General features: G+C 33.8%; 1 protein-coding gene across 1 annotated transcript in view; it reads left to right on the plus strand.

Annotated features, from left to right (window-relative positions):
* Positions 1-12,094, plus strand: part of LOC130235486 (histone-lysine N-methyltransferase set-1-like) — a 41,957-nt gene that overhangs the window by 1,738 nt on the left and 28,125 nt on the right. The window lies entirely within an intron of this gene.

Raw genomic sequence — 12,094 nt, forward strand, 5'->3', positions numbered from 1 at the left:
TGATTGACTGCTGGCATAATGATGTGGATGATGTAACGTTACCATTAGTAGCTAGGCAGTCAAAAACCTTTTATTACTTTTCATTGCAGTTAATGCACTTTTGAAGGACACTTTCACTTAGCCAGATTGCTTGTGTTTCCGCTTATACAACAAAACAACTTGTTGCAACAGACATAGTCTCTGTCCACTCTGGAAATACAACCCATTTGGTTTACTTCCCAAGCTGTCTCGCTAGTCTGTGTCGCGAGCTATGTGTGTGAGCTTGGCGTGAGCCTCTGTTAAGTGCGTGCGCACAGCAGAGAACTATGAAGGCTTTTATACTTGACATCCTTGCCGGAAACATGAGCATTTCTCATGTGAGATTACCAGAGTGCTTGACTATTTATTGGGGTTTGGTCTTAAGCTGATAGAATGATTGTCAATAATGAATTAGTCTCGTCAAAACTGGTCGTGCATATCTGGAAATTGTTTATAAAACACCACTTTGATGGAAAGTTTTGACCCACTTCAAATGTTGACTACTATAAAGTTGAAGCCAGAATTATTAGCCACCCTTTTATTTATTTATTTTTTTAAATATTTCCCAAATTTTGTTTAACAGGGCATGGAAATGTCCACTGTATGTCTGAAAATATTTTCATTATTTTTACTTGTTTTATTTTGGCTAGAATAAAAGCAGCGTTTAATAAAAAATAAAAAACAAAAAAACATTATAGGTCAAACTTATTAGCCCCTTTAAGCTATTCTTTTTTTCGATAGTCTACAGAACAAACCTTCGTTATACAATAACTTGTAATTGCGCTAACCTGCCTAACCTAATTAACCGAGTTAAACCTTTAAACATCACTTTAAGCTGTATAGAAGTGTCTTGAAAAATATCTAGTCATATTATTTACTGTCATCATGGCACAGATCTAATAAATCAGTTATTAGAAATGAGTTATTAAAACTATTATGTTTAGAAATCTGTTGGAAAAAATCCTCTCCCTGTTATACAGAACTTGGGGAAAATAACTCAGTAATTCAGGGGGGCTAATAATTCAGGGGGGGATAATAATTCATGGGGGTTAATAATTCTTACTTCAACTGTATATGTGAATAACATCACCATCTCAAAGCAATTCATAACTTTTTGATTTAGTGGCTAATTCATATGAATTCGTACAAAATATTATGATTTGTGACAGTTGGGTTTAGGGATGGAGTTGGGTGTTATGCTTCCATTGAAAATTGTATATTTTTGTATGATTGAATTCGTTCGAAGTCCTACAAATTAGCCACTAAACTGACAAAACGTAAAATACTTACGTTTTCTCGTGAGATCAAGCTGGTAAATAAATATCTTCTTGCTAACAAATGAGCAAAACTCAGTAGAAGGATAGTAACAAATTATAAGGGTTAAAAAAAATTATATTACTATTCATTGAACTAACTTTTTGTATTATTATAATTTTTTTATTATAAAAATATACATATTAATGTCTGTATATGGTGGTATAAATGTATAATCATAATTTAAAAATAAATAAAACAAACAGGACTGATTTAACACTGTAAAAATGCTGAGTTCAACACAATACATCTGTGTTGGGACAACATGAAGAAATTAACTTTTTTTTTTTTAATTTATTTTTTTAAATTAAAGCGAATTGAGCATAAAACAATTAAGTTAAAACTCAAGAATTGTGTTGTTTCAGCTCATTTAAAATAAGGAGTTTGAGCGAACAGTAAACATCATTTTTTGAGTGTAATGTAGGGTTGTCGAGATACTATTAGTTCACATTACGATACTATACCAGCTGAAGTATCGTGATACCAAGTGGTACTGTGATACTGTAATTCACAACTCAAATCTATAAAGAAAATGGTCAGAAATACTGTATTTTATGTTATAATAGGCCTACTTGAATAAGTTCATGATTCCCTTATTATTGAAAAAGTATTTGCACATCACTTCACCTAAAATTCATTATTTCTTTTTGTTTATTTTGTAGATAACTGACCAACAAAAAATACATTAAAATAAAGATACAAATTATACTGAACAAAATTTATTACAAAAAGACAAATTTTCAATGTTTCAAGTTTCAATGTTTCATGTTGCTCTTTTTTTATCTATTGTTTTTTTTATAGTCTTATCAGGTAAGAATCCAAAGTAATTCAAAATTACACTGTGAGTCGTTCTTTTTAAGAGATTGTCGCGGTTGTTGTAGCTACTAAATCATATTAACATAAACAGAAATTAACTGATTCAGATGTGCGTTTGAACTGAAGCTTCAGAAAACGTGCAATAGGTTCCATTAAAGGAGTGAATTCTACACAGTTTTGTAACCTTAAAGGGCTCCACAGACTATTCAAAATAAAAAGGTCTATTGCACAAAACATGTGAGCATTTTAGTGACTTTTCCACATGCAACATCGTGTATCGTAGATAGACGGTTATTGATGATACTGTTTACAAAGTACAGTGGCACTGCCAGTATTTTGGAGCCATATTATCGTGATTCTACCATAGTACCGGTAAACCGTGCAACCCTAGTGTAATGTGCAAAACACTTTGAAGCTGTATTGCAGTTTTATAGTTTTGATTCTTGAAAAGGTTTAATTCACATGGTTCCATTGGGTTAGACTGTACACTGAAAAAAGTGTTGCATGCAAAATTGTTGCGAACAATTTATTTGTGTTGAATTGAAACAAACAAATTTAATAATGTTCAACTTAATTTGTTTGTTTAAATTCGGCCCAAATAAATTGTTTACAACCACTTAAAAATTTAGTAAATACAAGGAATCATCTTTGAATAATTTTTTTCAGTGTACATTATCTGTTCATCAGCCATTGTGACTCAATAAATTAAGGCTTTCTCATTAGTTTGTAACGCTCTTACTGAATATTGAACTGCTATGTACAGTAATGTCTAATACCAGTGTTCACAAATCTCAGCATGGCAAGTGTTCTTGGTTAGTATTTTGATTTATTTTTTTGATTGCTTTTATTAATTACTTGATTGGTAAAAATGATGTTATCTGCATCGACTTAAATGGTTTTGTATTGTTTTGAGAGCGGAGTTGTTTATAATGCAGTATTGTTTTTTGTGTTTATTCACTGAAATGCATAAGGAAAAGACTTGAAGGAAAATCTATCATACAAATGCGCCATCACTTAGCAATTTATATTGCAGATCAATAATACCCCAAAGCTGCTGTTGTGCTTTTAAGATGATTAATGATCATAGTGTGTAGATTTCAGGTAAATGCAAATTTCAGGTACTCAAAGTGATCATTTTTACAAATGAAACTTCATAATGATTGTGCTGTACATTAATAATGATTTTACAATAATTATACATCTTGGACAAATTGCTGCATCATATCATGCTTTGGTAAATTTATGTCTTAAAATTCACTTATTAAAGGAATTAAAATTCAAAACACTGTTTATGCTATTTAGAATTACTATTGTTATTATTTTTATCCAAGGCAGAAAATTTGTTCTGTTGAAAAAAAGTGGGGAACACTTTAGTTTTTCACAATTCATGCTATTGCCCAGTCTTTTTATCTGTCTGTTGTTAAGATTAGGGTTGGGTATCATTTGGGGTTGTTTCGAGACCGGGCTAAATCGATACTTTTAAAATGGTACCTGTGCCAATACAGTGCCTAAACCGATACCTTGGAGTCACATAATTATTTGACAAAAATATATATTTTAATCATTTTAATTGAACAGTATAATTAAAGTGTACATCAATTCATATGTATTATATTTTAATTGCATTAATATATTTCTTTTGATCATTTGTTTGTTAGCATGAATTTAAGATTTGCATTATGCAATTAACATTACATTAGCTTATTACTAACCTGTGGAAAGGCTGTCATCAAAATCAGTGAACTCCTTATTTTTAGGGTTGGGGTTTGTGACTGCGTTTACATTGACATCAGTAATCTAATGATTTGCCTTATTTTAATAAGATAATAATTTATAAAAAAATACCTACTTCAACTTAAATGGAGTAAGTTCCCAGTACTCATATAGATTAGGTTTTAACTCAAATGGTTTGTTGCAATCGGTTTCATCAAACGGTTTAAGTTGCCTTAACTTATTGGTTTTTACAGTACTCTGTTGATTTGAGTTCTCTTCATTTATTGGCTTTATTGTGCTCAAATTGGTTCGTTTACTCAACCGGATTAAGTTCACAGTACTCATTGGGATTAGTTTTTTTAACTTAAATGGTTTGTTGCAATCGGTTTCCTCAAATTGAGTTACCTTAACTTTTGGGTTTTACAATGCACGCATTAATAATGACTAAACAGACAATATGCTGCGTAAAATCCTATTAAGTCTTTTAACCCTCCTGTTGACTTACGGGCACCATTTCAACAGCAGAAAAAACTAAACAATGTTTTTTTCATCTAGAAATTTTGTGACTTATTCTAAAACGGCTCCAACATCAGGAAACAACTGATCATTTTCTATTGTTATATTTTCATGAAGGCACTACACATTTAGGGCATGACGGTTGTCTTATGGGTCAATTTTGACTTGCCAGCTATAAAAACATTTTTACACCACAAAAACTACTGGCACAATCATGCACAGTCCAACACACACTCTCAAACACACACACAAAATGATAATCTGCTGCTTTAACGCTTATGAATACTGTCTTGCTACAATCCTTACACTCCCGAGCCATTTTGTTAGGTACACCTTACTAGTACTGGGTTGGACCCACTTTTGCATTCAGAACTGCCTTAATCCTTCTTGACATATATTCAACAAGATACTGGAAATATTCCTCAAAGATTTTGGTCCATATTGACATGAAAGCATCACACAGTTGCTGCAGATTTGTCGGCTGCACATCCATAATGCGAATCTCCCACCACATCCCAAAGGTGCTCTATTGGATTAAGTTCTTGTGACTGTGGAGGCCATTTGAGTACAGTGAACTCATTGTCATGTTCAAGAAACCAGTCTGAGTTGATTCACGCTTAATGCTTGGCGCGTTATCTTGCTGGAAGTAGCCATCAGAAGATGGGTACACTGTGGTCATAAAGGGATGGACATGGTCAGCAACAATACTCAAGTAGGCTGTGGCATTGACATGATGCTCAGTTGGTACTGATGCGCCCAAAGTATGCCATGAAAATATCCCCCACACATTACACCACCATCACGATGGATTCATACTTGCATGTTGTTGATGCCAAATTCTTACTCTACCATCCGAATGTCATAGAAATCGAGACTTATCAGACCAGGCAACGTTTTTCCAATCTTCTATTGTCCAATTTTGGTGAGCCTGTGTAAATTGCAGCCTCAGTTTCCTGTTCTTAGCTGACAATAGTGGCACCTGTTTTGGTCTTCTGCTGCTGTAGCCCATCCGCCTCAAGGTTGGACGTGTTGTGCATTCAGAGATGCTCTCTGCATACCTGGGTTGTAACGAGTGGTTTTGAGTTACTGTTGCCTTTCTATCAGCTGGAACCATTCTAGCCATTCTACTCTGACCTCTGGCATCAACAAGGCATTTGTGCCCACAGAACTGCCGCTCACTGGATATTTTCTCTTTTTTCGGACCATTCTCTGTAAACCCTAGATATGGTTTTGCATGAAAATCCCAGTAGATTAGCAGTTTCTGAAATACTCAGCCCAGCCTGTCTGGCACCAACAACCATGCCAGTCACTTAAATCACCTTTCTTCCCCATTCCGATGCTCAGTTTGAACTGCATCAGATTGTCTTGACCATGTCTGAATTTATTGAGTTGCTGCCATGTGATTGGCTGATTAAAAATTTGCATTAATGAGCAGTTGGACAGGTGTGCCTAATAAAGTGACAGCTGAGTGTATATGCAAATCATTTTAGCATTAGAAAATTAAGCCAAAAAAAAACTAGTGTAATCACTGATGAAAAACGTAGAATTTCACAGAGTTTGTAATGAAGATGAGGTTCTTTTTTATTCAAAATTGATTTGAGGTTTGAACTAAAGTTTTAACTGCTTTATTTTAGAGGTCTAGTGAAGGCATGTCTCTTGACCCACAGGACAAATGTTGTATACAGAATTCTCAGAAAACGGGAGGGTTAAATCCATTAATGCTAGTCATAAACTGTTTAAAACATAATATATAAATGTATAGACATATCATTTATGGAATGCTTATTGTGACTAATTGTTTAATTTAGTACATTATTCATTTAGTGCATATTATTACATAAAAAAAGTCTTAAAATGGGAAACAAAATGAAGCAATAAAAAATGAAATGCAGGTAATAATACTAGGCCTCATTAAAAAAAATAGCTTGTCTCTCAATTTTCATTTCCTATTATGAAAAACTATTGCAAATAAGATGTGATTTGTCTCATCGCACACTCTTCCTTTACTCTCACCAGCTGTGAATGTCATGATGAATACTAATAAGCTATAATATCTCAATCTGGCTGCAGCAAACGCAGCCTACTAAAACTCTGATGCCAGATCAACCTCCATACATTTTTGACGCATTCTTGTGACATTTTTATGAATAGATGGACTGATTCATTCTTTCAATAGATATGACCCTCTGAAATGCATTATAGTTTTATATCTATTTCAGTCTTTCAGCTTATATAAAGGCTTCTCAAAACTCCAATTCATCTGCTGGTGTTGACTTGCTATTTTTAAAGCCAGTGGTGAAAAGAGGTGAGGATGAGTCATCGCTTATTTTTATGCTAAGGGGCTTAGCGACTCTGAGTTATGAACAGGTAAAAGGATGGATGGATAGGAGAGTATAACGCTTTTAATAAATCTGGATGGGAATGTAAATTGCGACGCTTTTACAGTGAAGTAGTTACCACTAGAATGATAAATAGATAAATTTTATATTCCACTTTTCGCAATAGCTAAAACTGTGCTTGTCTATGGTCCATAGCATAGAGATGCAAAAGAAGGCCTACCCTAGAAAGCGACACATGGCCAACTTTAAAGGGTTAGTTCACCCAAAACTGTTATTAATTACTCACCCTAATGTCTTTTGTTTATTTTCAGAACAGAAATTAAGATATTTCAGATGAAATCCTGGAGCTCTCTCATCCTCCATAGACAGCAATAGTCCTGAGACTTTCAAAGCACAAGGGATCGAAAACATTGTCAAAACATTCAATGTCAGTGGTCCCCAACCTTTTTACCACCATGGACTGGTCAACGCTTGACAATTTAACTGTGGAGAGGGGGATGTTGGTTCATAGGTTGCTATGTGACCATCAACCATTTTCTCAAAGGATGACAAGCTGACAAAACATTGCTGTCACTCTGATACAAGTTTTATTCATGGAGAAAATTACAAAGCACTGTAGTGTTTGAGTGTTCTGGTTTGTCAGAGATAATTAGTCTACCAAAATGTCTATCTTTATTAAAAGCTGAATTTAATTGGTCAGTTCTTGTTACATGACTCGTGAGCTCGCGCCATTCATTCAACTGTTTGCATCTGGAAGGCGTGAGTGCGTCAACGTTGCTTGGGTGCGCAAACCGCCATTGGAAATAATGATCTTGTGTAAACTCTAGAAAAGGCTGCCGTCGTTTGCGATCTCCAGCAGTTGATCTTCTTGCACAGACATGCTGGATTCACCTGATTTGTTGACAAATGGATCCATTCCTTGCGGATCCATTTCTTGGCAGTTCGCTGGTCCTTCACTGGGCCTGTACCCTTTAGCAAAGAAACTTTTCAAAAACTTCTGCTTCTTACTCATTTTGCTGCTTGTGGGTTAAATTTGGGCGCTAAAGTGACCGAGATTTACCCGAGAGAATACGGTCATTTTCAAAATAAAATATTTTTCAAAATATAAGATCGTTTAGACTGATTATAAATAAAACAGAAATAATTAAAGATTCCTTGTGTGGCCTGGTACCAATTGATCGGCCCGGTGGTTGAGGACCACTGTTCTATGTGACTTCAATGGTTTAAGTGTAATTAAACAAAGCTCAATGTTTGTGTTAAGGGGGACCTATTATCTAAAAATCACTTTCATAAAGGGGTTTAAACACAGTAAACACAGCAACTTCTAATGGTAAAAATTTATAATTTACTTTAATAATTTTTAATAATAATTTAATATTTTTTTATAATCACACTTCATAACTTCAGTCTACAGAAACACTTTGATTGACATAAATTAGTTTAGAACATTAGTACCATTTTTTAATCTGTCACTATGCTGAGACACAGACATTTGTAGCTCCACCCTCTTTAAAAAGAGGTCTGGGAGCACAGTCTCATTTGAATTTAAAGACACAGCCCCCAAATTAAGATCAAAGCCTAAAAAGTGCAGTTTAAAAGAGTTTTATAAAACATTATTTTTGGGGTATTCATGAGCTAAAACTTCACAAACACATTCTTGAGACATCAGAGACTTATTTTACATTTTGTAAAATGGGGCATAATAGGTCCCCCTTAAGTAATTAATAACAGAATTTTTATTTTTTGGTGAACTTCTACATTAACTTGGGAAATCTGCCTGATTTCAGACTCGCACAAAACTCTGAAATATAGTTTGCATACTCACCTTTAATCTGGCCAAGGAGTGCCAGATTTAAAGCAGCAAGTAACCGTTAATTTTATTCAACGCCGTGTTTAGGGCTGTAAAAATGTAATAAAAATTTGATAATGAAATTAAATAATGAAAAAGTCAATGGCCATGCTCCTTCGCTGTGCAGGGTGTATGCACGTAACCTGAAGGGTTTGACATTATTAACCTAGATGTTTTTTTTTTTGTAAAAAAGTCCCCAAACTTCGTTCGTTGTAGGCTTTGCATTGAACTTTGAGCGTCTTGCATTCAGAGATGTTGTTTATGTTCACACAGCTACATTACACATCAACTAAAGTTTTAAATATGATATTGTAATGGACCACCCATTTAAGGTGAGTGGTTGCAAACAATTTAAATGGGCTGAATTTAAACAAACTAATTAAGTTGAACATTACTAAATTTAATTTGTTTGTTTAAATTCTTCCCATATAAAATATTTGCAACGACTTGCCTTAAAAAAAAGTAAATCCAATGAATAATTTGATGCCAATAGCCAACATATGCAGTGCACCAACATATACAGTTGCAATCAGAATTATTAGCCCCCCTTTGAATTTTTCTTTTCTTTTAAAAATATTTCCCAAATGATGTTTAACAGATTCAGGAAATTTTCACAGTATGTCTGAAAATATTTTTTCTTCTGGAGAAAGTCTTACTTGCTTTATTTCAGCTAGAATGAAAGCAGTTTTAATTAAAAAAAAACAAACATTTTAAGGTCTAAATTATTAGCCACTTTAAGCTGTGTATTTTTTCGATAGTCTACCGAACAAACCATCATAATAGAATAACTTACCTAATTATTCTATCCTGCCTAGTTAACCTAATTAAACTAGTTAAGCCTTTGAATGTCACTTTTTATTGTGTATAGAAGTGTCTTGAAAAAATATCTATTAAAATATTATCTACTATCATCATGGCAAAGATAAAAATAAATCCGTTATTAGAAATGATATATTAAAACTATTATGTTTAGAAATGTTTTGAAAAAAAAAAATTGCGTTTAAATACTTCCGTTCTGTAATTGGGTAAAAAATAAATGGGGGCTAATAATACAAGGGGTTTAACAATTCTGATTGCGACCGTAGCACCATGTTGCTCATGGCGACCTGAGTTTGATTCCTGGCTCGAGGTCCTATGCTGACCCTTCCCCTCTCTCTGCTGCTTTGCGGTCTGTCTTCCTTTATCCTGTCACAATAAAAGGTAAAACCCCCTAAAAGAATTATAAAAAAAATCCAATGAATATTTTTTTACTTGGAATGTAATTTTTATTTCTGACACCTCTTTTACATTTACCTGTTTTATACCAGTTCTGATCTTCCATAATCAGATTACAACTTTCAGTATAATTTCATATTATATCTTTATTTAAAAATAAAAATTGGCAAACTTCCAAAACAGTGATGTCACTCCATATTTGGTTAATATTTTTTTTCATTGTGTGCTCTTGGTTTTCAGTGCCAGTCTTGCATCTCCAGTATTGTTTCTGCACAACAATTGTCTGGTGTGTAGGTGTAGATTTCCAGTTTGGATTCACAATGTCTTCTGGTGTTTGTGCTGTCAGAGCCCTTTGTGGGCAGCTTGCACAATATAAAGATTCAACAATATGTTTGTGCTTCAGAAGCCGCGTTGATGCCACATGAAATCATGCTCTGAAAACAGGACTGTAATTAGCAGGCAGAGAAAGCATGGTGTGTGCTTAATGATGCTTCTTAATGCAAAGTTAAACTGTATTTCTTTGTTGCGTCTTGATAAAAAACGAATCATTATTATAATCAGCAGAGCCTTTATTGTTACCGTTTAAAGTAAAAATGAAAGTACATGTCGTCTCTGATAATCTCAAGTTTTACTCGAATAATACAACTGGATAAAAAAGATAATGAGATGTAAGAAAAAGAAAATTCAGCCGAACTTTTGACTTTTTTTATTTCAAAATCAGTTTGCTTTCTTTAAAAGGATTTACAGGCTATTTGGAAGGAGAAGCAGAAAGTGTCTTACAAAGAATTATATGAGAGCAGTAAATTCTTCATCCATTTAAACATGGTAAAAAATGATAATAAGATGTGAAAAATAGACACTTCAGCAAACCTTTTGACCTTTTTTTATTTCAACATCAGTATCCTTTGAGTATTTACAAGCTGTTTCTCATCTTTTGGAAGGAGAAGCAGAAAATGTCTTACAAAGAATTATATAAGGCTTCACCCATTCACTTATATTAGCATTTTCACATGTATTTAAAGAACTATATCTGCGTATTTGTGTGTAGATTAATTATTTCCTGACATTTCTATTAACGTAGACGCTAAAAAGATCCTTATGTGTTTAAGAATTCTTGGCTGTTGATTGTTAAAAGGGCTAATTGTCAGTTGTACAATAGCAAAAATCATTCCATATAAATAATAAAATCTGTTAGTGAAAGGATAGCATACCCCAAAACGTAAATTGTAATCTTTAACTCTTCTTGTTGCAAACTTGTTTGTTTTTCACAAAAGAGAATTGTTTCGAAGAATGCTGGAATCCGCAGTTTCTTATTTTTTCACTACTGTTAACCTCAATGGTTACTGGTCTATAACATTTTCAAAATATCCTCTTTTGTGCTTAGAAGAAACTGCTAAAGGTTTGGAACCACTTGAGGACAGGTTATTTATTTTAATTCACATTTTTGGGGAGCTATCTCTTTAAATTGTATTCTTTCCCTCTCTGTATAACTTTCATAATAACCAGAGGTCTCATTGTGTGTGTGTGTGTGTACGTTAATTATTATTTTTTATTTATGTCATTATTTGATTATATTCACTTTCATTTTGTTAAAGCAGAGTATATTTTTATTGTGTGTACATTAATTATGCAGGTCTGTTTTCTCGCTAGTAAAGCATTCAGTTTTTTCACTTACAAAGTCTGCCATGTAAATAGCAAATGCACCGTGGCGTGATGCAACTGACTCTTAAAGGGAATGTGAGATGAGACTGATTGGTTTAATGCAGTGTTTCCCAACCCTGTTCCTGGAGGCACACCAACAATTCATGTTTTGGATGTCTCCCTCATCTGACCCATTAACTTCAGGTTTTGGAGTCTCTTCTGATGAGTTGTTTCAGGTGTGTTTGATTATAGGGAGAGAATGAAAATGTGTACTGTTAGTGTGCCTTCAGGAACAGGGTTGGGAAACTCTGGTTTAATGTACGTTAGGCTTAAACCAAACCCATAACTTATGTTAAACCATTCTCAGTGGTGCAAATTATAATTTTCCATTATTAAAATTTCATTAAATGTACATTTTGGGTCAGCTATTCCTTTAAATTGGATTCTTACCCTCCCTGTAAACTTTCTTAATAACCATTCTCTCCAGTCTCATTGTGTAACTTTGTGCAGGATTTCTCTGATATATTTTGTTCTTTCAGGTTAGAGTACATATACTCAGTGTTCCTCCAGTACAGTTTCCCAGCCATAAATTTTCACACTTCCTTGTCAGCAGTACTGAATGATTCCCATGATTGTCTGTAGACACTGACCCCAGAGAGAGAACATCTCTCAG

This window comes from Danio aesculapii, chromosome 9 (assembly GCF_903798145.1).
Source record: "Danio aesculapii chromosome 9, fDanAes4.1, whole genome shotgun sequence".
Taxonomy (NCBI): Eukaryota; Metazoa; Chordata; class Actinopteri; order Cypriniformes; family Danionidae; genus Danio; species Danio aesculapii.